This window comes from Saccoglossus kowalevskii, chromosome 5 (genome assembly GCF_978046115.1).
Source record: "Saccoglossus kowalevskii chromosome 5, keSacKowa6.1, whole genome shotgun sequence".
NCBI classification, from domain to species: Eukaryota; Metazoa; Hemichordata; class Enteropneusta; family Harrimaniidae; genus Saccoglossus; species Saccoglossus kowalevskii.
In genome coordinates this window covers 14,325,729-14,352,967 of record NC_140645.1, presented here as the reverse complement: position 1 = coordinate 14,352,967, position 27,239 = coordinate 14,325,729, and the positions used below count along the sequence as shown (strand labels likewise).

General features: G+C 36.4%; 1 protein-coding gene across 3 annotated transcripts in view; it reads left to right on the top strand.

Moving 5' to 3' along the window:
• The first annotated feature begins 1,994 nt into the window (after positions 1-1,994).
• Positions 1,995-27,239, top strand: part of LOC102806421 (QRFP-like peptide receptor) — a 91,550-nt gene continuing 66,305 nt past the window's right edge. For 2 of the 3 annotated variants that reach the window (XR_014929413.1, XM_078013399.2), the window contains exons 1-2: positions 1,995-2,104; positions 15,169-15,308. The gene's annotated coding sequence lies outside the window, so the exon portion shown is untranslated. Of the gene's footprint in view, positions 2,105-15,168; positions 15,309-23,158; positions 23,201-27,239 lie in introns of those variants that run through there. The other variant, XR_013422364.1, reaches the window with a different exon arrangement.

The window sequence follows — 27,239 nt, the reverse complement described above, 5'->3', positions numbered from 1 at the left end:
AAACGAGCATGATTTTATTAGAACCAGGCAAAACTGTCTATCTAAAAAATGTCAAACATTTCGACCACGTAAAATGTGCAAATTACGCATGCGTATATCATGTAGTAAATAGTGTTGATAGCACTGATTTAATTCTAGGCGTTGCCTACCATTTCACTGTGCAATATTGCAATTCGGTATGTGTGTATATGTATATTTTAAAACTAACTACAATATTGTTTCAGCAAGAGTAAGACTTTGGTGTAATATGAAGAAATAACATTATTAATTCACTATAAACCATTCCAGAATACGGGATAAAACAAGCGATACTCAAAAATAATTATTACATTCTTCCCACACCAACGTCAGAAGCCATTTAACCCTGTCTGCACCTCCATTTTTACTTATATATTATTCATATGCACATTTCTTCTATCACGACTAACGGATGTGATTTCAGTTGTTGCGCCATGCTAAGCGTCTGTAAAGTAAGAATTCACACAATGCACACACTTCCGAGTGATTGCGTTATTATGTAATGGTACCCAGTATACGTCATAAGGCAGGTTAATCAATCTCCTGTTGAGCACTTTGTACCGTGGGGGCACTTGCGTGTATACCTTTCACCCACTTCACTGCCGGGATCTCGTCTTGTGCCACGAGACTTGCCCCTCAAATACGTCTACCATGTCTACTCTATCCAAATACACAGTAACCTCGTTATAAAGAGCTCTTTGGAGATATACAATTAGTTTGTTACAGTGTATTAGTTAATATAGCGTAATTACAGTCAAGCGTTCACTATAATGTAGCACATAATACAATGGATTTTTGTATGAGCCGACGACATGTCCGTCGTACCAGGTGTTATAAGGAGGTTACATTGTATGAGAGTTATATCAGTCAGGTCTGGGGAAAGTGGACGCGTTGACGGGCGCGAATGGAACAAGATTTGAGGGTCACGTGGCTTCCGCGTTCTCAACGAGATATTTGCAACCATTTGCGCCTAGAGCACGAAAATGCACGAATGTAGCAATTCAGTCAAAGATACGTTATTCATTTGCGCTGAACATCTTCAAGACATTTAATTGTAGTATATAGGACTCTATAATACACAAGCATTCAAATCGTGTATGTATATCGCGCAATGCATTATACGATGACCGCGGCTCGGTATTTGACGCATTCCATTACGTTACATAATCAAGTTGACCTTCAATGACCAGGTTATACAAACATCATCGCGGAAAACACAGCTCATACCATAACAGTACCAACACCATGCGGTGCTAGTTTGCGAACCCAAACTACATGTGTGCTTTATATTAGACTAGAGTGTAATGTACATATATGTAGTAATTACACTTATGTAACGAGTGTGTTAATCGTAATTGACAACTGTATGTCAAATCTGCAATATTCACTTATTGGATTGATCTAGAAAAGCGGCGGATACACTAATATACTCGTATTAGATTAAATTAATTAAGGCATGGTTTCAATAAGCTGAGCATGCTGACACGCTTGTCTGTAACTGACACACATCCATGCATACCGACTGTCTGTGGATCATCTGTGCATGAAAAAAAAAAAAAAAACTGTGTTCATTTCAGCTTTGCCAAAGAAATGACTGACTCGAACATTGTCACACGCGGCGCAAAGTAGCCCAATTCACTCCTTTCTGAAAACCACTTATTTGTATTCGCCTTACGCGACTATGAGTTTAATTGGAATCAAGAAAATGAACGACAAGGGGTGACTTTGGATCCCCCCGGTGAATATATATAAAATAGACGCACAGCACCACGAGTTAGCGACGATTGTGTCACAATACGTATTCAAATCAATAATAATTTGACATTTGCATGTTATAAATGATAAAATATCTTGCTGTATTCCATGTCCATTTCACTAATATATTCTACGATTTCAGGTTCGACACCACGTACACTGGAATAACATAATACTTCACACACAGAATACGCCCTCACTTGGTTTCATCCAAAGCGACTAATCTGCGGGGCAGCAGTCGGGTATGTTACGCTGTGACTGCGTGCATGATACTCTACCGCTCGGTCTGTCTGTCAAACGACAGAGTCCACCACAGCTGAATATTTAAAAGGTAGGTGAGATATTTAACATAGTAAATTACGTTTAAATTTATAATGTACCTTGTGTAAACATGCTCTGTAGTCGTAGTCACACGATTTACGATCTCATTGTTCTCCACTGTCGTTTAAATCCCATCAGCAGCGATATGCAATGGAAATCAAATTGGCGAGTTTTTTGTATAACATGTCTTGCCCTGCGATACTGAAAGAACAACAACAAAACACCGTCGAACATTGTTTAGAGCACAGAGCACGTTGAAATATGAAAGACAGAGAAAGCGGCGACTTCGTAGTACATATTTCTTTTTTTTATTTTAGCTCGGATTAGTTTTTACTAGCCGTCATCCACTTTCGCCTGGTCCCTGCTGTACAATAAGCTCATTGCCAACTAATCTCTGCAGTCTGCAGCACAATTATTAGTAAATATTGTAATGTAGATTCCATATGGCACTATTAACACCAAATACATGCCAACCAACAAAACGTAGATATATATTATTTAATATATTGATATTGGATAAAATTAAAATGTTTACTTCTGAAAAAAAAAATCTGCGCCAAGCATGCCTTACAGATATTTATATTTACAGACTGGACATCTAAGAACATAGGCTCGTTATTTGCCAAGTAAACACATATATTTCATTTTTTTTTTTTTGCGCAAATTTAAAGAAAGTCTGATCATATGATACTAGACATTATTTATCGAAACAACATACCACCATCTGAATTGTAAGGTGTTTTTTTTTTTGAAATGAATATATACTAGAATAAAGATATACATTGCCATGTAATAAAACTAAAGTGGTCTATTTAATTAATCGGCTGATTCTAGTTAAATGATTAATTAATTAATTTATTTATTTATATAAATATATATTTTGGTCTATATTTATTTATTATATTTTTTGAGCGTTAAGCCGCCCATGTTTTATAAATAGAAAACGTATTACCCTATAGATTTTAATACCGTTCCAATAACAAATAATATCGAAAAATATCTTTTAATTTTGCCCCGGAAATGCATTTTATTGCGACATTGTAATGCAGAGATTTGAAAGGCAAAACAAAGTTACCGTGGCCGTTTACTGTTGTTCAAATGACCAGAATACGCTGGCGACACTCGTGCGCGCGTACTCGTGAATTGATTGGTGCCCCACGCTCGCGCTAATCCTGTTGTAAAAAGAAATGATACGCGCACGCGCAGATACAAATGCAGTCTTATTGGCAGTATATTGTATTTCCCATCGCCATAATGCATTCAGACAAATACCCTTTCCCTCTTGTAATATGATCGTTCATTGGTCTAATAGACTTTCTCCGATACAATCGCTTCCCTATGTGTTTGGGGCGAATAACGCTGAATATAGATTCGTTAATATTTCACAGATGACTCAACATGATACAAACGGTTTCAAATACTGGTTTGTTAGCATCTCGGATGATATAACACAGGGGGGACTTCGGTGAATGCTTAAGCGCACTGCAAATTGGTTACCAGCAAACGTAATTTAGCAGCTTTGTGAAGATGTATTGTCAAATATATCCACAACTGTGTTCCGACGACCGTGAATTGTACGTAGTTTCATCAATACTTCGTTTGCAAAAATACAGCATCTCTCATCTTATGCCGTCGTCAAATGGATTACTTTATCCTGCCGGTTCGTTAGTGGGGACAAGATTGAAATCTCTGAACGGTTCACTGAACATTTAAGTCATTTATAAACATTACCACAACTCAACGAAGGGTTTCGATATACGTTTGACAGTGAGACATCAAAGTGTGTTTTATTTTATATTTCAAATGCACGCCTGTCAATTGAAGCCTCCTTGTCTTAAAAAACAAACAAACGAGTCTTGCTACAGGTGGGGCATTTTGTTGAGTGGGCTGTTGATAAAGACACAAGTTTAGTCCGCTCTAAACCCCTCAGTTTAACATACTTCATCAACACACTTCATACCTGGCACTCATAAATCATGGTCACGTGCACAAATCTCGTGAGATTATATTTCTCTCTATACATAATGTTTGAAAATAAAACAGTTCTAACAAATCCTCAATAGCAAAACGCGTATTTATTGAAATTAATTGTTTGCAAATGTTCATTTAAGACTAGACCAAAATCTCAGATATAACATGCTCGCTGTCACGTATTCATGTAGACAGCAAGAAACATAATTTGTGCTTGATCAAACATTCGCTTTTAGCTATTTGCATCCAATTATCGCAAGTGAAGACCATGTAATGTGCCATATTACACTGTGACCATCCAAAAGAATAATATGAATCAGTATTACGAAACAGTGAAAAACTGATTCTTGACAATTTCTGTTAAACTCTGTTATAATACCGTGCGCTGAAATGATGCGTTGTCATTGGTTGATTGATATCACGTGATGTTCAGTTATCAGGCGGTACCGATAAAGAACAAGATTGCGCGTGTTCATCCACATTTATAGAAATCGATCGAAAAACAAATCCTTAATGTTATCCTGGTCTTTTACATCTGTTTTTGCACGCAATTTTCTTGTGAGCGGCGGACGCGCTAACAAATGGTATTTTTTTTGTCTTTCACTATCACTGCCATATTGTCCCGAACACCACAAATATCAACATTGGCAGCATGATTAAAAATGGTTGGTTCAAACCACTTTTGCCGGGGTGTGTCGCTCGACTAAATGCGCTCATTCACGAGAGTTATGAAACGTACCAGATACAGCATCGACTGTGTGCTGACATTTCTTACTGTGTCAGATCATACATTTTGTTTTGATAACTTTGCCATTTATTATATACAAATTTATACCATTGAATAAAACAAATTGAAAAGCAATCGCATCGTGATCTGCTATTTATATTCAACATATCTGAGTCCCTCACTATTAGTTTGACGTCTCTTGTTGAGGTTGGTTTGACCCAATTTGTTCCAATCGCGTAACGATCTCCAGGCGCGCATAGAAAACCAGTCAGCAACTTAGATGGCAATGTTGCTATGTTGGTGCTCGGACCAGTATGGCGGTGACAGTAAAGTCGTGCCGCTGCATATATGGCGGTGGAGGGGGGGGGGGATGGTACCTGTCACCTGCGCATGCGTTAGATGACCATGACGTGTCATTGTTTACAAATAGGCGTCTACCCATGAGCCTTTACGTATCTAGCGTGTGTTGTCATCATTACTTGGGATCCAATTCCCGTGCGTGCGCAGGTGACGACCCTCCCGCTTTAACTCTCCCACATTATGACGTTGGAGCAAGGAGCAATGCAATTTTCATTTTCACATGGCACAGAGCTCAGACGGTGTTGTGGACTTGACTGTGTCTTTCTCATTATCGCGCAGGTGGCCGTTTTGTTATATAAAAAAAAAAAAACAAGAATCCACCGTACAGCGTCATATTGGATAAGGAGATTGGTCTATGCCAATATGACGTGTGAGGCGAAGCCGAACACATTATCCAGTCTACACCCTCCTGTATGTGATAATGTAACGCTACACGGTTATATAAACCTCTAACATTGGTGATTCATAACACTTAAGGTAGAGATGCATGTTCTAGAGCACTTGGAAGTGACATTTTTTTTTTGCTTTTTATTATCCAAAAAGTCTTGGCTATATATAGACTGTTGAAATTTTGTTGAATTGTGAATAGTGGAACATACTCAAAAAGCGATTTTAAAATGTAGATAACAGGTGCAAAATTATCTCTTTTGAATGCTGTACATAAATAATAAAAAAAAACATGGTGAAAAAAAGAAATGACGGGATCTCCATATTATGCACTGTATTTAACTTTTTACATTATGAGCATCAGCAACCTTCTTACTGAGTGAATTGTTATGCAAATTAGAAATTATCTCAGCTTCTTTTTAGCGCACATTCCAGAACTTTAAAAAAAAAAGCTCCTAGACGCTTTGACCTTTTGTTTTGAAATTTTCACAAATGATTAACGATGTGTTTATCTTCAAAACGCCGTCGGGCCATTGTTTTTAGTTGAACAGTGTTACAACAATCGTACAGACAACTAGCCTGGGTGTTAATTTATGCATAAACTTGAAGTAGTGAATTTGGGCTGCTGCCCTGCAAAATTGACAACTGGTTGACAGTTTTCAAGACGGCGCTTTCTTCATAGTAAACAGATGTACCCATAAACCATGGTTTAGAAGCTAATTTTTTTTAAATCACTTTTGACCCAAAAAGCACATTGTTGTGCATATTTCAAACTACAGTGTCCATAAAAATAAAATACTAACAAAACTTTAAAATTCATACAATAAGCTTTCAGAAAATATATAGTTTTGTGGACAAGGGAGGTTATCTTGGTTTCCTAATTAACTAAATTTAAAATACCTGTCAGGCAAACTGCATCTCTTCCTTGAGGGACGGCAGTCGTCGTGCCGCGTCCTGTTCGTTATGGGACTCATAGCGATGTATACAACACGTGTAAAATACATTGGTTGTTTACATGAAATTCGAACACGCGCTGCGCCACGACAACCGCGCTTTAACAATAGACAGTGCGTCGCCCTCTATTCCCAAATTAGGCGGACAATTGCAGACAGTTCACGTCAATTATAAAATTTATTATACAATTTCAAGCTAGCCAGGACTAAGCGAACGATATGTTGTGTTATGTCATTATGTTATGCCAGTGTCTAGATTTGAATAGACTATTATGATTTTTTACGTCCAAAAAAGGTGGGTATCATAGAACCTTGTAGCAGACATGTCGCACACACTGCATACGATATAGTCACATAAGATATAAGATTTTTGGACGTTTATCGCTAGTCTAGTTTGCCTATCAGACATGGATTATTTATGTCAGTACAATCTTTCAGTAGAAAGTCCACCGCTACTTCCACTAATTTGTACAATTTTAGGGTACATTTATAACGGGTTGAAATGCAACAACGCAGACTAATTTCTGGCTTGTACATGCTGACGAAATAACGTCGAAATCTGTTTTTATTTTGTGGCAATGCGTTAAACCTTGAGTTTGTTTATGATTGGGTGTAATGTAACACTCACGGTGCTTGCAATAAAACAAACCAGTCTACCCTAGATTTTACCAAAGCTGCTTTGCAAAGTTTGTGTCTCGTATTTCATAGCAGACAATCAACTTTATCTACATTTCACCTGTAAATACGTCATAAATATATTCACTATCTTATATAGTTGCGTTGTATTTTGAATAATAAAGTATGTTGCTGTGGGGCTTGAAGTGGCTGCTCAACATTGAGTGTTTTGCCTGCTGTCGGCTTTATATGGTGATATAAAACAATCTTTCATCAGTAATGTACAGCATCGTTTTCTATTTTAGAGCTCAAAATATGCATAGCAATATTATTATATACTAAAACCGTAACGTCTGAAAATGTACCTCGCCGTTCTGTAAAACGAACATATAGAATCAGGATCAACACATTCGTCGTTATGAAGTGTTGGTGCAACTGGTATTCCTTTTTATTGAAGTCTTCGCTAGAAATCGACATTCAAAAACGAACACACACATATTTACGACAGGTTTTGCATTACACCGTCACTTGGTGTATCTTTCGGAATAAAATATACTAGCAATAACGCTCGTCAAAATTGGATATACTACTAGTTACTAATATTTCATATATGAATGTTATTTGTGCAATGTCTCTTGGTTACGGGGGTTGTATATTACAATGTCATTCCTACACATATATTCCAAATGTTCATTGATAATTCTCATTACTTGTGATTTCTGCTCCTCTGGTACATTCAATACGTCGACACTAAATAACAACACACAATAATTTTTCTTCAGTCGGGATATAATTGGCATATGGAATTTTTAAATGCAAAATCCTGGCTGGGTGCTTGTATTTATCCGGACCAATAGTAAGTGATACTCACTGTTTTAAGCTGTCGCCTGGCACAATATTTATAAAATCAACACAACTGTGCATAGTTTGTCAATACTATTACAACAGGAATTATTGGACGGGTGATGCCATTTCGTTATTTTGAACATTGACTAAAACACTTCAAAGGTGTATATATTCTATTGTTTTCTTACTTCTCTGAAATAAGATGTATATCCAGAGTTGGTTCTTGTCGTTTTGAATAAATGAGTTAGTTAGTTAGACGGGGGATTTTCACCAAGTGTAATCATCTGCCTTTGAACATAGAGTCTTAGCGACATATTTCTTTGAATATTAACGAGCCTACCAATGAGCTGTACTCAACCATTTCATCCTCGTGCAATTTGCTGACTGGGGCATAACAAACTGAATATATTAATCAAATGTTAACATGATTTTGGTCTTTCGTCACTGTGTATTTTAAAACAAAATTTAGTCCATGTTATGCGCATGCGTGAAATGGGCAATGCTTAAAAATTGAATAACCTCATACTGTTGCTGTTGTTTTCATTGTTCGAAAACATCGCACGCTACTTCCTTATAATCACGCAAACTTTGTATTAGTTTATAATGACCTCGAGATGGTTAGTGAATAAACAACTTTTACTTGAACGGCATTGTTTCACATACCATGAACGCGAACACATTTGTCACCCAATAGTATCAACATCTTAAACACATCTGGCCGCCAAGATCTCGTCAAAGGTGGGAGAGTTGCGAGATTTGATTCTGTTTCTCCATATGGCGTTTCGTCCTATCCCTTCTATCGCCCCCTACTGTTTAAAATATCTTAGTTACCTAATTGGGTACAGTAGATACAGAAGGGGAGGGGGTAGAACACTATTTGAAGGGTAAATACAAGTCAGTGATCTCGTCGGCTATTATCGAGAACTTTTTGATGATCTAGTTCGACAATTTTAACTCAGTAATGAACATTAGGAATTGTCCGAAACAGTCGAAGGAACAAAACAAATATTTTTCGATATTGTAAATATATGTTTATAATAACGCCCTTTGTGAAATAATTTCAGAAATTTGTATACACATAATGTTTGCTTTTGTTATACGAATATACGTATGCTGATCGTGGTTGGAAAACCACGTTCCTATCTCATCGAAATAGCGTGCATGGAGACAACACAGATCGAACAAGTACATTGTGTCAGCTCTCAACAATATCTGTCATTTTGGAGCGCACTTGTGAGATGTTTATCTTTTTCAAAGCCTTAGTGAAAAAAAGCTTCACGTTCTTTTGATCGAATGAAAAATACAATAAAACAACTTCATATTGGTTTTTGTGTGCGTTGATATTGACCCGACAGACTAGCGTACGTTTTATCATCGAGTTACAATGTCGATAGGTTCGCCTTATTATGAGGGTAATGGGGTTTTACATTGTTGTGTTTGACGGGTAAAATTGAATAATGTGCATAATCTCTCGTCACAAAAGCTGCGTGTGTTTCTGATAACAGAACCATAGTGTCAATACCAACTAACAGCGTTCTGATTAGTTTCGACGTTGGTGGTACATTTATATTACGGGCGAACCATACCGTACTATCTACTTAATTAATTCCGAATTGTAATCATTGACAACATTATAACAGTATGTAATTAATGTTAACATATATAGACTAAATTATATATGTATATATAGAACCACTATTGAATATGTATATTATTAACCAGCGAAGACAGGATATTCCATTTACCATCCCTAGAATATAGCAATTTAAGAATAAAGAACAAAGAACGGTGATTTAAAAAGAAAACTTTGGCATTTGGTGGTTTATTAATTAAGACGCGAACACGACTAGATAATACCCTGTTTGCATTTCTATATCTAACCATACATTTACAATACTATCAGTCATTGGAAAAGTAACTAATATATAACATTCTTACATGTCAAATACGTTCCCATCGAGCGTCTGAATACAATCAATGGACTGAATAAATACACGAAACGTGCCAGGTGATATATGACGTCAACAATAACGTAGCTGTGCGTCTCTACAATTGCCTAAATTATGGACATATTGTACAATTTATGGACATCCTTAGTTTTGAGTTCTGAAAATAATATTCCGTAATAGTATATGTGCTGCGTTGCGGATATAGACAGAATGGTTTACACATAGGGTGCTCAAACACAAGTAAGCAAGTAATTATTCAACAACAGCCATTTGTACACAATATTTGCTTTCTCGTCATAAAACAAACATTGTTGGTCTGTGAACGATGACTTAGTAGTATCATCATTTTCTATTCATTGTTTGGAAACGACAACCATTAGGTAAGATATGCTAAACAGTTAAAAAATGGTGTATAGTGTCCAGGAAAAGGGAATACAGACAAACAGCTCAGTTGAAGTTGTGTTCGAAGTTATAATAAATTATAATGGGCTTGTGTGGGCCAGCATAACCCGGCGTAGGTCGTTTTGCAACGACAGACAATATGGATAAATGGAAAAGTAAGAAGCTTCTGGCCATTAAAAAATTTAACGTAGAAGTGTCACGATATATAACCGGACCATTATAATATAAAAAAAAAGTATTGGTAAAAGGGAATGAGCCGTATGGCAGATTAGTCTTCACATTAAAACATTCGACGTCCGTGGGTTATGACGGTCAAACTACTACCCGTACATGCGCGATTCAATTAGGTAATGTGTAGGAGAACGCCTGCACGTGTGACAAGCATGTATTTTTTCAAACTTAAGCTCATACTGGTACACGATAAGCGATAAAGCTTGGAAACAGTTGTATCTAATCCATTAGTGTCTGTCGTCTTTGAATTGTGACATTAAATCGGACAAAATGTAAGTGCTCTCGCAAAAAGCTGTCCGTTTACATTTGGTGAGAACAGCACTTGATATTCAGGGCGCCTTTGTTTGTTGATAATGACCATATGCTGTGACGTATGTCCGAATCTTAAGTGCATATATATATATATATATATATATATATATATATATATATATATATATATATATATATATATATATATATGTGTTTGTGTACGCGGGACATTTGGGGTCACGGTTTGTTGACGGGGCATCTACAGTCGTTAGATAGATGTGCTTGAATAACTTTAAATTTTGCCGAGACAAAGACGGAATAAATGCCATTCATCAGGACCGAGTGTTCAATATTTATATAAATCCACACAAAGCAAGATACGACGTCAAGGCATTATTTTCAGTTTAATTTCCATTTTGAATCCTGTCAGTCATGCGAGATGATCTTGAACGTGACAATGCATTTCTTTAAACAATTTCGTGATGGTTTTCAATTGCCTTTTTCAATATTGGCAGAATAATAATCGAAGCACTCAGATGACCACATATGACCTTGAATTGTGGATTATGTACACCTATTGCAAAATGTAAATGTTAATGTTGACAGATTAAAAAAAAACATCATTTGTATTATGTGAGAAACTGCGGGAATCGTGTTCTCCCGTTGGGTTAGCCACCGCGATATTCAAAGGTACGATATTCACACTACGCAATACCTTTTCCACCCCAGGCCAAATTCTAAATTGAGATATAACATTTGTTTTTATGTTCCTGCAATATGTGAGTAGTGGTCTCGTCGTATGGATTATTATCATGGATAATGGCATTTTGAAACCTGCAAATAATTAATGAATAGTTACTTCATAACGTTCTATGACAACAGTTTCGGGTAATTCCACTTTTATTGGAGATATTTTTTTCTAAATTCTTTTCAAAAAAATAAATAAATAAAAGGTGCACAAGCTCCCGATTTCACATCCGACTATTGATGTGGATTAAAAGTAAAAGTATCAATACCATACGAAAGATTTATTTACTCTAATCCGATATTACGTTTACTTGTGAGATTAGAAACCTATTTATACATTTCCAATACGATTATACTTTTGTGCTTAAAGATTATATTTCTTTTTCTTGCGGGCAAGATATAAGAAACGTGTATAAGGTTGCTTAGTTCCGACCAACGTCTCCCGGTGTTCAGCGTTCAAATATAAACGATTACTTAATCATAAAATCTTTAACTTTTCAGTGTAGTAATAAATTCATATTACCATGAAACGTCGTTTGAAAATATTGTCTTTGGCTTATCGGGTTAGCGCTGCACATGTTTAGATAATATATAGGAGTTTGCTTAATAGAACTGTCTTGCCGATAACGCGGCATTTTATTAGTTATTACTAAAATAAGGATGGGAATTAGACATAAATGTTCAGGCTAATGTGATACCATAATCCCGGTTATAAAGTATGGGCCTTGAAAGAAGGAAATATTCACTTATTTGTTCGTATTGTTCAAAAATTCAACTCTGGCCATCAGACAGACTAATATTCGAATCGTATCCAGTTCTGTTCTATTTATATCTGCGTAATGTAAATCTATATTTCTATAAATGTATCTATAACGATGAATTTTGTACTAATAGTTGTTTTACGCATTCACGTGGCCACAAGACAATTAAACAGTGACCTTAGATGGATACAGCAAATGTTTATTTTGTATATCGCTTAAATCCAACATACCCGGTTCTCAAATTCGCGAGTGACCGTTTTCTGCATATCAATGGCATTTCAAACTGAGGGAAGTTACGTAACAGTAGAAAGTCACATTTGCTGAATTAAAAATGTTTACGACGAATAGTATATCATATGAAGCATGACGTCATCAACTTATTGTATGATATTAGCTGATAGGTTATAATATGACACATACGAGAAGATTTTGATGAACAAAGATGGCGGATCAAAAACTAGACATTTTCTTTGTTTTGTTAATTTGTCCAAAAGTACTTCGACTATGACAGATGACCGTTTTACAATTTTAACTAGGCAACATGATTAAATGTTTAGGTATGCATTGTACTTTTATTTGTTGTAGTTTTCCGCAAAGTAGTATTCGTGTATTACACAAATGAGCATGCGCGCTGACAAATAATTATGCATTGCAAAGTAACCTTTTCCGTTTACAGTAAATCAAAGAGAATATATATATTCTTATACGAAAAAAAAACATACTAAGAAATTAAACAACTCTATGTTTGTTGTATTTTTGATAACAATTGTGAGAGGTTAGTATAATAAGATGCCACCTCATGTATAGTAATCATTATTGTTTTAATTCAATAAATAGAAATAAACAAGGTATGGCGAAGACATTTTGGATGACCTACCTGTGTAAGACATATGGTACATTGATGTGTTTTATTGTGTGCGTGTGGGTAGTAGTCCCCGGGTCGATCGGTTATATTCATACATAATCCTTATTCGGAAGGAATTCGTGATGTGAATATCAATTGGAGCGATTTTTACGAATATAATTATGTGGGAGTCTGATTGAATGTAGTTTCTTGTTAGATTGCACGTAACACTATTTAGATATAATTCATGAATACTTTACGCCACAAAGATAGTTCATACTTGCTAAAATGCATCCATTGAATTGCAATTCAAACCTCGTCGTTTGTGGCGCTAACACAATACCGGTTTCAGGTTACGCAACGGCATTAATATTTGATGGGATAAAGTTCAATCTAGCAACACAGTATATAACGCTGCCAAGTCCTTCCATGTTAATTCAAATAACATGACGTCTTACATTGTTTCATACCATGTCACATAGTATACACGCAAAGATCTTTGTTGGCATTTCGCGGGTGATGTTTTTGATCAGCAATCGGAGTGGGAGTCAAATAGCATGCCTGTTCACCCCGTTAAGGGCAGTACAATATTGTGAAGTAAATTGCGAAATGGAAACCATGTTTCGTACAAGCAAACCCATACGTTTGTGAAATATAGTTTGAAAAAATACATTAATGCCGATGTTAACACCGTTTTACAATTCTGCGACCAGTCTCAAAACAAGATGGTAGCCCAGATTGCATTACCGTTGAATCATGAGGTAGTATGTATAGTTATTTAGAAATAATTAATTTCTGCTATGACGAAATCAAGCTAATTGGCATGTTAGTTATAATTAACAGACACGTGTACAACGTATAATTAGTGTTTATTAAAAGCAGTATGCATGATATAAATAAATGAATTTAAAAAAAAATAATCAGGATGATGTTATTTTTTTTTATTTTCAATGTGTTTACTATTCAACGACCACTCATTACAGAATGTTTTAAGTAGTACTTCATAATGGTACGGGAGTGACCAATTATAACTGTGCAATTTATATTAATAATACTATCCCCACACTTCCAGCTTCTAGATGCGGAAGGAAAACTCCACTTCCGTATTTAGTATAGCATTCTCCCAGTTCGTGTGAATAAGATCAGCTTGATAAAGGTAGTCCTTACTTTACATTTTCTTTACCCGTCCATTAGGCTTTTTGCTTCTTCACATTTGTTCAGTGGAGAAGCAATTTGAGCCAGTGTTGTTGTATAAAAGATATTTTGGGAGCATCTGTGGCGCTTTCAGGTACAATTTACATGCATATGTGCATTGCGTCCGGTCACGTAAGTGTAAAAAAACTTGCCAACTGAAGCGAGCGTAATCGGCCGGTGAACTTTATTTTATACTGTATTAAGCAAGACGCCTTTTCATATGCAATGCAATTATTATCAGTTTGTCAATAGGATGTCCAATTACAGTCAACCAAATAACCCGTCACTGTGGCGTGAATATCCGCGGATTTCACCTTGAAGCTTTTCTCAGGGGGAGGGGGCATCCGGGCATTGTCACCGTCTGCCAAACATCACAGTGAAAACAAAAGCCGAAAACTCTCGGAAAACTGTACTTTTGAGATAGTTGTTGAGACAGTGGCGGCGGTACCGGGGGGAGCAGAGGAGGTGGTCGCCCACCCGAAAACAATTTTGGTAATCTAGATTTCAGATCTCGCCCACACATGGAAAATTTCGTGCCACCGCCTCTGTAAGAATCTCCTGAACAGTGTAACTAGATTACCCCTATAAGTGCAACATGTATCAATTTGGTTGCTCAGGATTACTCATTGTTGAGTTTTTGCTGTTTTCTCGACTTTCGCTGTTATCACGGGCTCCTCGACCAACGTTTCACTGCAGCTCGCGCAGAGCCCGCGAAAGTACCTGGTACAGTTGTTCGCGTCCTAGCGAGGTAGAACGTTCTGTGACGTAGCTCCGCGACCGATTGTTTTTGTGTGAATATTAATTGACCCTTGTACCTCTATCTGATCCTTTACAGGACAGCATCTTCTGATGAATATTCATGAGCGCGTCAGCAGTATGATGACATCTAAATACGCATCTGTAATCAACAAGCGTCCGTGCGGGCTCTCTCACGAAAGCTGTTTCCGAAAATCGGCTGTTGAAGTCTCGTATAAGGTGAGTTCATTAATTTGGGGAGAATACGCACATATATTACTGAATTGGTTGAAATATATCTAACTACAAATCTAGTAGAGCGTGTGTAATTACATATACCCCGTGTAGAAATGTTACGAACTGCTGAGGAAAGTGCGCTTTGTAGGAAGCAATTAATAAGCGACGGTATGTGAGAAAATACTTATTAAGCGCGTTGTGGTTATGAGTATTGGCGTAACAGACAGTTATAAATAACTACTTTTCCAAACGCTTGTCATATGTCAACCTCGTTTGTAAATACCGTATGCTAGATTCTACTGGTGGCAGACCATGTCTAAAATTCACCATATCCTCGGCAAATTTGTGAATTCCACGGGGTACTGCACAAGGGTGGGGCTGGCTGACTGGAACATCGTCATGCATGAGAGTCGTCCGCAGCACATTTATAAAAAAAAACGGTAAAACATCGAATGATTGAAGGGGGTAGTTATCGCGATTGTGTGAGTTCAATACGGGTTCCATACTAAGCGCGGCAACATATACACAAGTGTCCAACGCTCATTTAATGTAATTGTGAACGTGAAATGTGAAGAATGCGTAGAGTTTTCTGTAGCTATGAAGGTTATGTCTGCACACGGTCAAAGTTGGTGAGTCAATAATTCGTCAATAGATTGACATTCATAGTTTTAGACAACATTTGTATGAACCACCACTGTATTACTAAACGTTGGCGTAAACACAGCTGTATTTTTGTGTCATTCGCCCAATCACTGGTCAGTCTCGTGTTAATCGCATTATCCACATACGATCACACAATGGAATAAAGAAAATCGTGTCCTTCAACATCGTAATCGTCTATCGCTGTTCCACGTTTTTGATATAGTGCAGCGCGTTTGAATTTCGTGTTAAATAAAGAATGTGTACGCCTTCCATCGAACAAGCGACGCAGTGACCATCGACCATTGGCATTTTAAAACATTATCGACCGTAGAATATTCATATTCCTTCTTCTCCAACACGTTATAGGAATAAATAGAAAATTGGAGACGTTTTTCCTGGTACGAGTATACTACTGTAAAATGACTATATTAATTTTCACTGGGTTTAAATTTCGCTGATTTACCATTCTAGTGGGTTTAATATTTAGCTAATGTGTTCTATGCTAAATTTTACATATTTACTGGGTTTTAATTTAGCGCATTTTCATTCAGCGAAATACGCAAAATTAAAACCCAGTGAATAATTAACTCCTTTACAGTATGCTGCCAAACATGTGTCAATGAATGTAAACGATAACTCGGATTTCGTGCGATGGATCTACATATATCGCTTTCTGCTACATTAATCATATTCCGTATTTGGGGCCAGGTCGGTCCGAATATAAACAAGAAACCTGCGGACGTTGAACAAAGCTCTTCCGCATTCGCATTAGTTTATGAATGCATCTGTGTTTTGACAGCGTCAATAAGGCTGCGGCACGTTTACCCAGGGTAATGACCGACCTTCTTTCCCATCAACCCATGGCAGGATTAGAACCGATGCAAACACTGCCACGTACGAAACCGGTTATGATTGAGTCAACGCATGTTTTTATCCGAATTATCATAACGTAGGTACTCTGAGAGATATTGAAACATGCAAATAGTATTGCTTTGTACTTATCCGCACGAGAAAACAAGAGACACTCACTTTGACGTGTGACGTCACAATTATTGTATGCATTGATGTTTACCGACCGTGTGGTTTGCAAATCTGTAAACAAAAACTCTCCGAAGCTGTGACGGGCAGAGATTCGTGTTATTTGCATCTTGAATCAACTGTTAAGACTTATCTTAAGCTTGCCCTGTCAGATAATTCATATCATATTCATGAAACTTCTCATACTAATTCAACAAATTTCGAAATATTCGCAAATTTACCCCTCGTTCTTGTGTGGGACAGAACACTTTATTACAACATCTACTTTGACTAGTTTTTTTTTTTCGTCCCTGTAGAATAGACACGGAAGTAATTACAGGTTTGTGATGACAAGTCGTTATTTATCTCTTTGAATACCATGATGGGATTATTGCGACTCATGAATAATCATTGTGTATTAACGACTGACGACCTGCCTTGATCTACGGACTTAAAGGTAGTTTTGCTACCATTTTATAAGTCAGATTTCATTGATTTTTTTTATTTTACAGTGATAAAAATATACGGTCACCTGACTTTGTAAAAAAACGCCGATCAAACATCTGTGAAAATGATACCTTTGAACCATTTATCATAATATCTTGAAATTATGACCAGTTACATAAGAGAAAAAACTATGCTTATATACTTGTTACTCACTTTTGTCACTCATCAATAGAAATTTCTAAATAACAATACTATTTGTTTAAAAAAAAAATTGAAACGATTTCTATGGTAAATGGACATTTTCCCCAAATGAAAAAACAATTAAATCTGGGTAGAAACAATAAAAAAACGCACAGATCAATAATTACTGTAAAATGACTAATTTTCACTGGGTTTAAATTTCACTGATTTACCATTTCGGGCATATTCAGTGGGTTTTAAATTCACGGTTTCGTCATTTAAATAATGTGTTCTATGCTAAATTTTACATATTCACTGTGTTTTAATTTAGCGCATTTTTCCAGTCAGCGAAATAAGCTAAATTAAAACCCAGTGAATAATTACCCCCTTTACAGTATGTTACACCGTTTTAAGAAAACAAGTGATAAATGTGTCGTTCATGTTTATTAGGTCAATTGCCAGCGAGCACATTATTAAAAGAAGACACTTACATTTATCTTGTAATCTCATATTGCCACCATGATGACTAAAACAACAATATCACGACATGTTAAACAATTTCGGGTGCAATGACTGTGGGTAGGAATCGTTTTTGTATTTTGTTTAAGTAATCTTGTTTACTTGGAAAGATGGTTATTTGATTTACATACGTAACCAGTGGCGGATCCAGCAAAATGTATTGTGGGGGTCCAAGCTTCGCTTAAGATATACGGAGCGTAAATTGCAGAGAAGCTATGCGTTATTCAGATGATATGAATCGTCATGCGTTTGGGGAGGCATGCCCCTCCCCCTGCCCCCCCCCCCCCTCTGGATCCTCCACTGTACGTTACGTGTGACAAAATCGTTTTTTACATATGTACAACATGTAGCAACGTTTACACATATACAACACGTCTTTATAACATGTTAACGCTGTAACAAACACAAAGTATTATTATGTGGATTAAATGGACATATCACACATATGATGAACGAAGCATCAATGTACCAAAATATGATGCGCTCTCTTGCGTTGACAGGGCGTTTACCTAAATGATCAGAAATAAACGCCTTTTATTTTCATAACACAGGTTGAAATTTCGCTCTCGCTAAAGTCGCAGCATTAAGTATCATTCACTAAACCATAATTACTATACGGAGAGTTAACAATAACATAATTGCCTCGAATTGCGTGTAGCTTCCCATGGGACAACATTAGCATTAGATACATCCCAGATGATGTCACATCATAAATAACGTATATATTACGTTTGATGTTGTCTATTAAGTGAAGGGCATTTTTACATCATATATTTATTCGAACACATTTCGTGAATATCTTTATTATTAAAGTGTTGAAATTCTTATATAACTTGAGGAAATGTAACTGTCCGAATGCATGTGAAGTGGTGGCAAAAACAAATCACGCATGGCTTAATCATTGGCGGACTTTTAGCACCAGACCATGTTATTTTTGTATTCGTGTTTGATATCTAATCTATCGAAGCATCGTCGTTGGACGACATGCGGTCTTTCAAATGTGTATTTACTACAACGCCGGGAAAGAAAGACCAATTGATACTGCCCTTCACCTTTGGAAATACCTTAGAGAAATCCATCTCCTGAAATATAATTACCGCTTATGTATTACCATCGACTGAATTATTAATTTTAATTTTGACGGAAGAAGGCTTTCTTCAATTAACCTATTAATCGTTTACGCGAAGCGGACAGTACTGACATTATACATAGCTTAACAATGCCTTCACACATGTTAACTCATTTACTGTACATTGTGGGTAAACAGGTAAGAGGTAATATATATAGTTGTGATAAACTTCGAATCAATATTACAAAAACAGAGTTTTGTTTTTGTCTTGTGAATTTTAGAACAGAGCACATATGATATGGTATGTTGTACGTGTCTGTTGAATGAAAGAAAATAATAGAGTCAAGTTAGTAACGTCACTTCCTGTTTCAACCGCCTTTACTTCAATAAAAACGCACGGGCATGTTACGTGCAAGGAATAATATGTTGCGTATGAGCTGTGGCCCATGTAGAAATGTCTTCATAGAACAAGGTAGACCTCCCTAAACAAACACTTTTTATTATGTAATATTTCAAACACAATTTAACAGAGTGGAGACTTACGGTTACGGTGAGATTGCCCAGAACGAGCAACGAAATGCAAATCAGAACGAATGTCGCTTGATTTCAAAATAAAAACATATTGTCTGAAGTAATGTTGTGGTCCGTTATTTAATATATAATTACACACATGGCGTTATTTCTATCATCTGTTTTCTGTATTCGTTACTGTGTTTGAAGACGCTACATGCTGTGGATCTCTCAAGAAAAATCGGCATTGTCTACTTTGTATTGGCTATTTCAAAGTATAACCCCGTGTGATTTTTTTTTATTATTTTCAACTAGTTGCTGAATGTGAATGTGAAATGAGATGATGTATGTACCGCTGTTGCTTTGTTCGATCGTGCGATGTTACCTCGACTACTGGTTGACTCTAGAAATTTGCTTTCAGCTTCTTACATTTTTTTTAGTTATACATATGTGGGTGGTTTAGAATGGGTTCACGGTCACCTAGATATATGGATATGTGCTCTGCGACTTGACAATGCATCACTATTATTGACGACATAAAACCATTTATGATACTTTTTACCCATCTATGCAACATATGATGACATGGAACTCTCACAAACAAAAAAATAGCGTTCATTGAACAAACTCCCGTAACTAAATTGATGAACAGGCTTGTACCACAAGTAAGATGTCACACTATTAGTGCAGTAATATTGTAAATTGTTAAATTAGTTCATATCAGGCTTTGTAAGAACCATCTGGAACGGTTTTAACAATTCCGTGACAATACACACCGCGACAACATGCATCTGTCGCGCGCTAATTCTTTTATTGATTGGCATTCCATCGAGTGTAGTGTCAGCATATATATAGCGTTAGTCAATACATTATGGGTTGATTTATCATCTTCTAAGGTCTACAGTAGGAGCTCTTCAGCTATATTAACATAATATATTATACGTTTACATCGCGAATACATGCCCCCACCCCTGCTCGATTAGCTGTGACAGGTTTCCCTTATCCCAGAACTCTTTTTTTTGTGACAATACTTTTGCGATGATCGGGGGAGGAGCGAATGATCAATATACCCACCGGTCACAAAGATGGAAGTTAAATGGTTTTCACATTTGCATTCGTGATGGTAACCTGGCAATATGTTATAGCCGACAAACAACTGTCTGTGTGCGATTAGGATTGAGCGATGTGTGTTTGTTTATTTTTTAATTCCCTTATTGTATGTAATGGAAATTGGTCGATCTAATTTCGAACGCACACATGTTTGTTATGTCTCATACGAGTTAAACCTATAAACTAAAAGAGCCGTGTTAAAGGACGGTGGTCGCCGAACACGTCGTGTTCGATGTACGGCACCTCCGTGACGGATACAAGCGTGTTTGTTTACATGACATACGAACGCTCACTTTGCATAGAAAACCGTCCATTGATGTACCGCGTCTACCGTGTTTCGCTTCCATGGCAACATAACATCATTATTTACATTAAGAATTTATTCTAAATGTCGCAATCCATTTGCCCATGTCACTGTCATTATTAAACGCTACAGCAATTCAAAGATTGGTTTTAATTAATCTTTGGAACATGTTTTCCGTCTACTACGTAAACACATCTATCTACGCTGTTTGTTGTTATGCTCGTTTTCAAATCTCCGTGACGTCACTATTTTACAATGCTGTAGTCGGATGATATAACTATGTAATGGCCCATTCGGCTCTTGTTTGGACAGCAAAAAAAACACATACAAAAAACATTAAAACGCAAAACGTAAAATAATATTTTGTTATTTTTAATCAACTGGAATGTACTTTGATTTTTCGTTTTGACATAAAGTTAAAAGTATTATCCAGAATGTCAATACTTACATTCACTACTGGACCCCCTGAGAAAATTGTCATCTACTCTGATCTTTTACTAAAAAGCACAAAACATGTTACGAGCAAGATAATAGGTTCATGCAATGAATGCTCGGCCCGCTGTAGTGTCCAGTTCCAACTGGGGACTCGTATAAATAAATGGGACCAATGTTATCAGAGTAACTTGTAATATAAACTACCTGTTCCGACTCTGGGCAGAATATCAATGGAATATCGAAAACTAATTGCTCTAGACTTCGAAGATTGGGATTTTATTTCCAGATGACCTCATAGATCCTTACGAGGAATTGTCTAAGTAACATTCGTCTTCAGTTGGAAGCCTATGCTGTATTCGTCAAAATTGTGTTATGCTGTGTTCTGAACCAATATCAGAATAAACTAGTTACTGACGGCCATTTTGTCCGATGAAATGCACACCATTGGTTATATGAATTATGCAATCAAAAACAAAACCACAATATATCAAACGTTGGAGTAATATTCCGTGGTTATTTAATTATTCACGAGAAATGAGTACAGTAAACCATTTCGCAGTGTCTAAATGGATTAAGTTAACTGTCCTACGGTTTAACAAATTAAATAATGACCCTTAGGACTTGCTGAATAACAAGACGCGGAATGAATACAGTTGTTATCCTATAAAAGTTGCAACAACTGCCCGTATGGGAATGTCTTGATAATAAATATCAACGGATGGTTTTCTCATGCGACCAATTATCTTATCAAGGCACTCGCCTTGAAGAATTTCAAGTCCTTGCGTTTCTTCATTCATATTTAAGAAACGTTACATTCAGTGTCAGAAGCATTTTGAATCCGTTCGTGGAGGTAACAAGCACTCAAACCAAACAAATAAACGGTATGCAATTGTCATATAGGCTACCGGAGAATTTGCGGTTGCGCAGGAAACGTCAGAATAAAACTCATGGTGCGTACTAAGAGGCGAAAAGGAGAAACTATACGGCGAGTTTAATTAACAGTAACTGCGACACGGAATACTGAGATCACGCAGGTATCACAATTGGCAACACGTCATGTTTAAAGTTACTTGAAAAGGACAGTGTTCAATATAAAATCAATATATATAATCGACTCTGCTCACAATGTGAACATTTTCGTTCATTTTATTTCATTATTTAGGTAGTTATTTTATTTAGTGATTTTTGTATATTCCAAATAGGACTGCCCTCAACATGATCAGTTTTATCTGCCAACATTCTGGAAAGAAAGACATCATTTGTTTGAACAAAGGAAAGTGTTTTGAACTCTGTGATTACAGATATAATCCGACACGTGACTCGTAATAGGATCTGACATCATGTTCCAAACAATACATACTCGTAACTGTTATTTCCATGCGAACCGAGGACAACTGACACTGCTAGTGCACTGGTGTTTACCTCGATGAATGGTTCGGTATAAGATACCATCGATTGTGAAAATGCATGTGTTTCAAACAGGGCAGACACACACATTTCTTAAACTGTACCATTTTAGCCATTCTCCCAAAGAGTTACAGGGAAGTATTGGGTATGTACAAATATCAACTACAAAAGATATCTAGGCTAATATTTTTTATTTATTTTTTTATTTTAAAGAGCTTACTCATCGTTGACGACCTTCAGAGTGACAGAAATCCGTGATTCTATAGAAAGAAGTTTTTTAATACACACTATGATGTTTTTAATAGACATTCGATATAATATTTAAATAAAAGATTTCAGTCATGAATATTGTTTTAATCCGTACAAACACATATATACACAGTTAGTACAAAGGACTGCTGTTTGAACAAAACATATCAAATGTACAATAAAAGTCATTTACTGCAGTGTAATATCACTACAAAAAACATCATCGGACGTGCTGCTGTTAAACGCTATGCATGTAGAGTGAGTGAACTTTGAAATATCCGTTTGGTCCTTGACACATTGCTTGAGCCCATGAAACACTGGGATGACATATTGCTCAGGCCCTTGACAAATTGGCTTAGTCCTTGACAAAACTTTGCGAGAAAACTGATATTCGGTCTTCGGTGAGTATTTCTGGCGAACACAGCATACAGTATGTGTTCTTTATTCTATACACACGAATCCGCTATCGTAAATATGAATTAACAATCAACTATCAGTCTACCGAAACGTTTTGTTAGAAAAGTGCTTCTTCACGAATGTTCAAAATTTAATGTACGACGATAAATAGCGTCATAAAACAGTTTACGCATGCTTCACATTGTGTTTCTCCATACGCTGTCTTTTTCAATCTCTCAGATGAATACATTATATCATATCTTCAAACTTTTGAAAGCCATTTGTTACGCAATTTGTGCAAGACCCATGTATTCTCACATCTTCCCCGTATCAGTTAATACATGTACAATATACAATTTTTTGTTGTTCTTCGTTCCGTGCACGTTTACTCAAAATCATGGCTCGTTAATGCCCAATTATTTCGGCTATCTGAAATGCGAAAGTGTCCTCAAACGAAGGTAATAAAAATATATGAGCAATACGCGACGGGATTCTGTTTTTTTTTTCGGGGAGACTTTATTCAATTTTCTTTATAGTCGTCAATACTGCTTTTTGAAGTAGCAACATATTAACTGACGTAAACGGAATTATCCTTTATTATCTCAATAATCATGTTGTATGTGCTTTGTGATGCGTGTTTTAAAACACTCGGTGATACAGTCGAGACCGTAGAGTGGTAGAAGACTGTTCGAAGTAATTGCGTGATGGAGTTTCAATTTTACTCTAAAACGAGGCGACTTGGATGAGACGGTATAGACGGTCACACATCCTCACTGTCAACATCTTCGAAGTGAAGCTGTTCCCAACATGTTTAGTTAATACCGATAATCTGTAAAGCAGTTATAGAACACATTTAATGAACGTAAATCGAGTTTTCATCGAGTATTTAAATAAATTCGTGTGCATTTTTATTAACATCTCCAATCTTTCTCTATAATCCTCAATGAATAAACTGTTACTGTGTAGATATTGAAGAGGGAAGGTCATCACCTGCGCACGCGCGGGAACTGAGTTCCAACAACACACGCTAAAAACGCAAAGGATCATGGGTAGACGCTTGTTTTTAAACAATGACACGCTATGGTCATCTGACGCATGCGTAGGTGACGACTCCCCCGCTTCAATTTGACAATCATTTGATAATTATTAAAATGTGATACTTGATACTTTTGCTGAGAGAAACTAACATATGCCTCCACCTTCATCTTATTTAGTGTGGGTTTATGCCGGGATACTTGCACAACAACAACTTAGTCGAACAAATTGTTAACTTCCTGCCCAAGGCAGTGCGATTAAGCTACAACGATGAATTATCAAAATCAAAACACGTTGACTCATGTTTTTTTTTTTTTTTGTATACACTAATAATATGAGTACTATTATAGGTTTCAAACCACAATTAGAATTAGGATCAAAGAGCAAAGTCACGCGGGTAGTTTCATTCTATATTTTGAAAACAACAATTATGGTATACTTGTGTGTCTTTCGAGCTGTTATGTTTCCAATGATACCAGAATAAACAACCCCATGGCTTTGTGAGTGGAATTTTAGCAAAAAGCGGCTGGTTTTAAAGCGGGGGAATCACCTGCGCATGCGTCAGATGGCCATAACGTGCCATTGTTTACAAACAAGCGTCTACCCGTGAGCCTTTGCGTTTTAGCGTGTACTGTTATCGTCGCTTGGAACCCAATTCCCACGCGTGCGCAGGTGACGACCCTCCCGCTTTAAAATGGCGGACTGATACAATTAGAGTGAGTAGCTAAACCTTCCTGATATTGGCAAGACCAGTGGAGATGTATCGGGTTTATTTTTTTCAATACTGTAATGATGCTATTATTATTTTTAAATTGTGTTTAACTATGTGGGCGTCTATGTGTAAACTAGCCCAGATTTTAAAGTGCTTAAATTGCCGACTATCGGGAGTTCAATTGTATAAGACCGACTGTCATTTCAGTTTTGCGGCAGTTAATTACCATAAAATTAAGTGAAGCTATGGAACGGAATAGCGTAATAATTGTGTTATAACATAAATTGTGTCATTTTCAATTCTGCCGCTGGTGTGCAAACTGTTGAATCATTTCCTGTCTGCTGAAAGAAAAAAAAAACTCATTTCCGTCCACAATTAAACAAGTGCACAGTCACGCTTTCATTGTTACCACCCCTTTCTTGTGTTAAAGCAATCTCGCTAATCAGCTCAAATATTAATTTACTAATTTAATTCTGCTACATTGAATGCAATGTGAATAACCGAACAAAGCTTTCGTAATGTAAAACATTATTACTATATAGAGGGAGTTATTTGGCGGATCGGATGTTCATTTCCTTTAAATCATGTTGATTTGTTGTTTTATTGTTTTCTACATTTAGTTCTGCACAAATTTATATTCATATAAAGTCAATGAGATAATGAGAATGGGAAATTAACACTTTTGCATTCCTTTGCGTTTTATTCATCATCTCAAGAATAGTTGGAAAGGTTGTCTCCTGACACAGGTATTTGCAATATAATGAATATTTATCACAATGCTGCTATGAATAATTGTGTATTTATAATAGAGACGTTTCTATTGGTTAATACATATGAATAATTTATATTATATCCGTTTCTATTGGTCAATGCATCGTTACCGCTGTGAGAATCATATACACCAACTTTTAAAAAGCTGTTGTTCCCTTTCGGACTCCGCGCGTGTTTCCACAATCATGAGTCGGTATTTTGGATGTATGAACGTGGAAATGTTCTCAGATGATAGTAATAAATATTTAATGAGATTGATTTGTCAGAATGTATATGTTTATTTTTATAATGCCATGGTGGTTGAATTTTACACTATAACAAAGTGATTGACCTCGGGTGGTAATGAAAGTTGTTTCAGTATGCTTGAAGAATCTCGATAATATATGAATCACATAGTAGAAATTATGAAGGCATTTAATAAAGTCACCGTACCTATTTTTGAAAGTTAGGTTTACATAATAAATAAAGTAAACAAGTACGAACTTATCTGTGTGATAAGTTCTTGATTGCGAGACAAAGCAATGTTTATTCGTACAACGTATCTTGATTCATCTTGGTAACGATGAAAACTAACATTTGACTAGAAATTTAAATAAAAAAAGTCAATCTATCAATCTAATGTGAAAGTAGGAAAAAATTACAGCTTGACCAAGTGAGCAAAGTGACACTCAATATTCGTCCCATTAAAATAAATAATCACACAGACAATTTCGTTGAACAAACAACTATCCTTGTGCTGGGAGCACAGCAATTTCACAGAGTAATGAACACCGATTGCCATGCAATTGCTATATTATGTGTTTTACATATAGAATGGTGTGTATAATGATATTTTCGAGAAATGAGCGTGAATAATTAAATACGAATTCATATAACAAACAAACTAATATTTTGTATAGCAACAAACCTTCATTTATTCCGCGTCTTTGAATCAAATCTCCAAGACGTTCCTTTCTTTCAACAGCTTCAGACTGCTATGTTTTTTTCTCCTTCATTGCAGTAAAAAAAAACATTCGTTAAAATATCTATACTATACAGTAAAAGAAAAGTGTCGTTAGTGGAACAGTTGGCCGCCGACATCTCGTTAAACGCGAGAGCGCCACGAAACTTGCCTCCCAAATAGTGTACCAT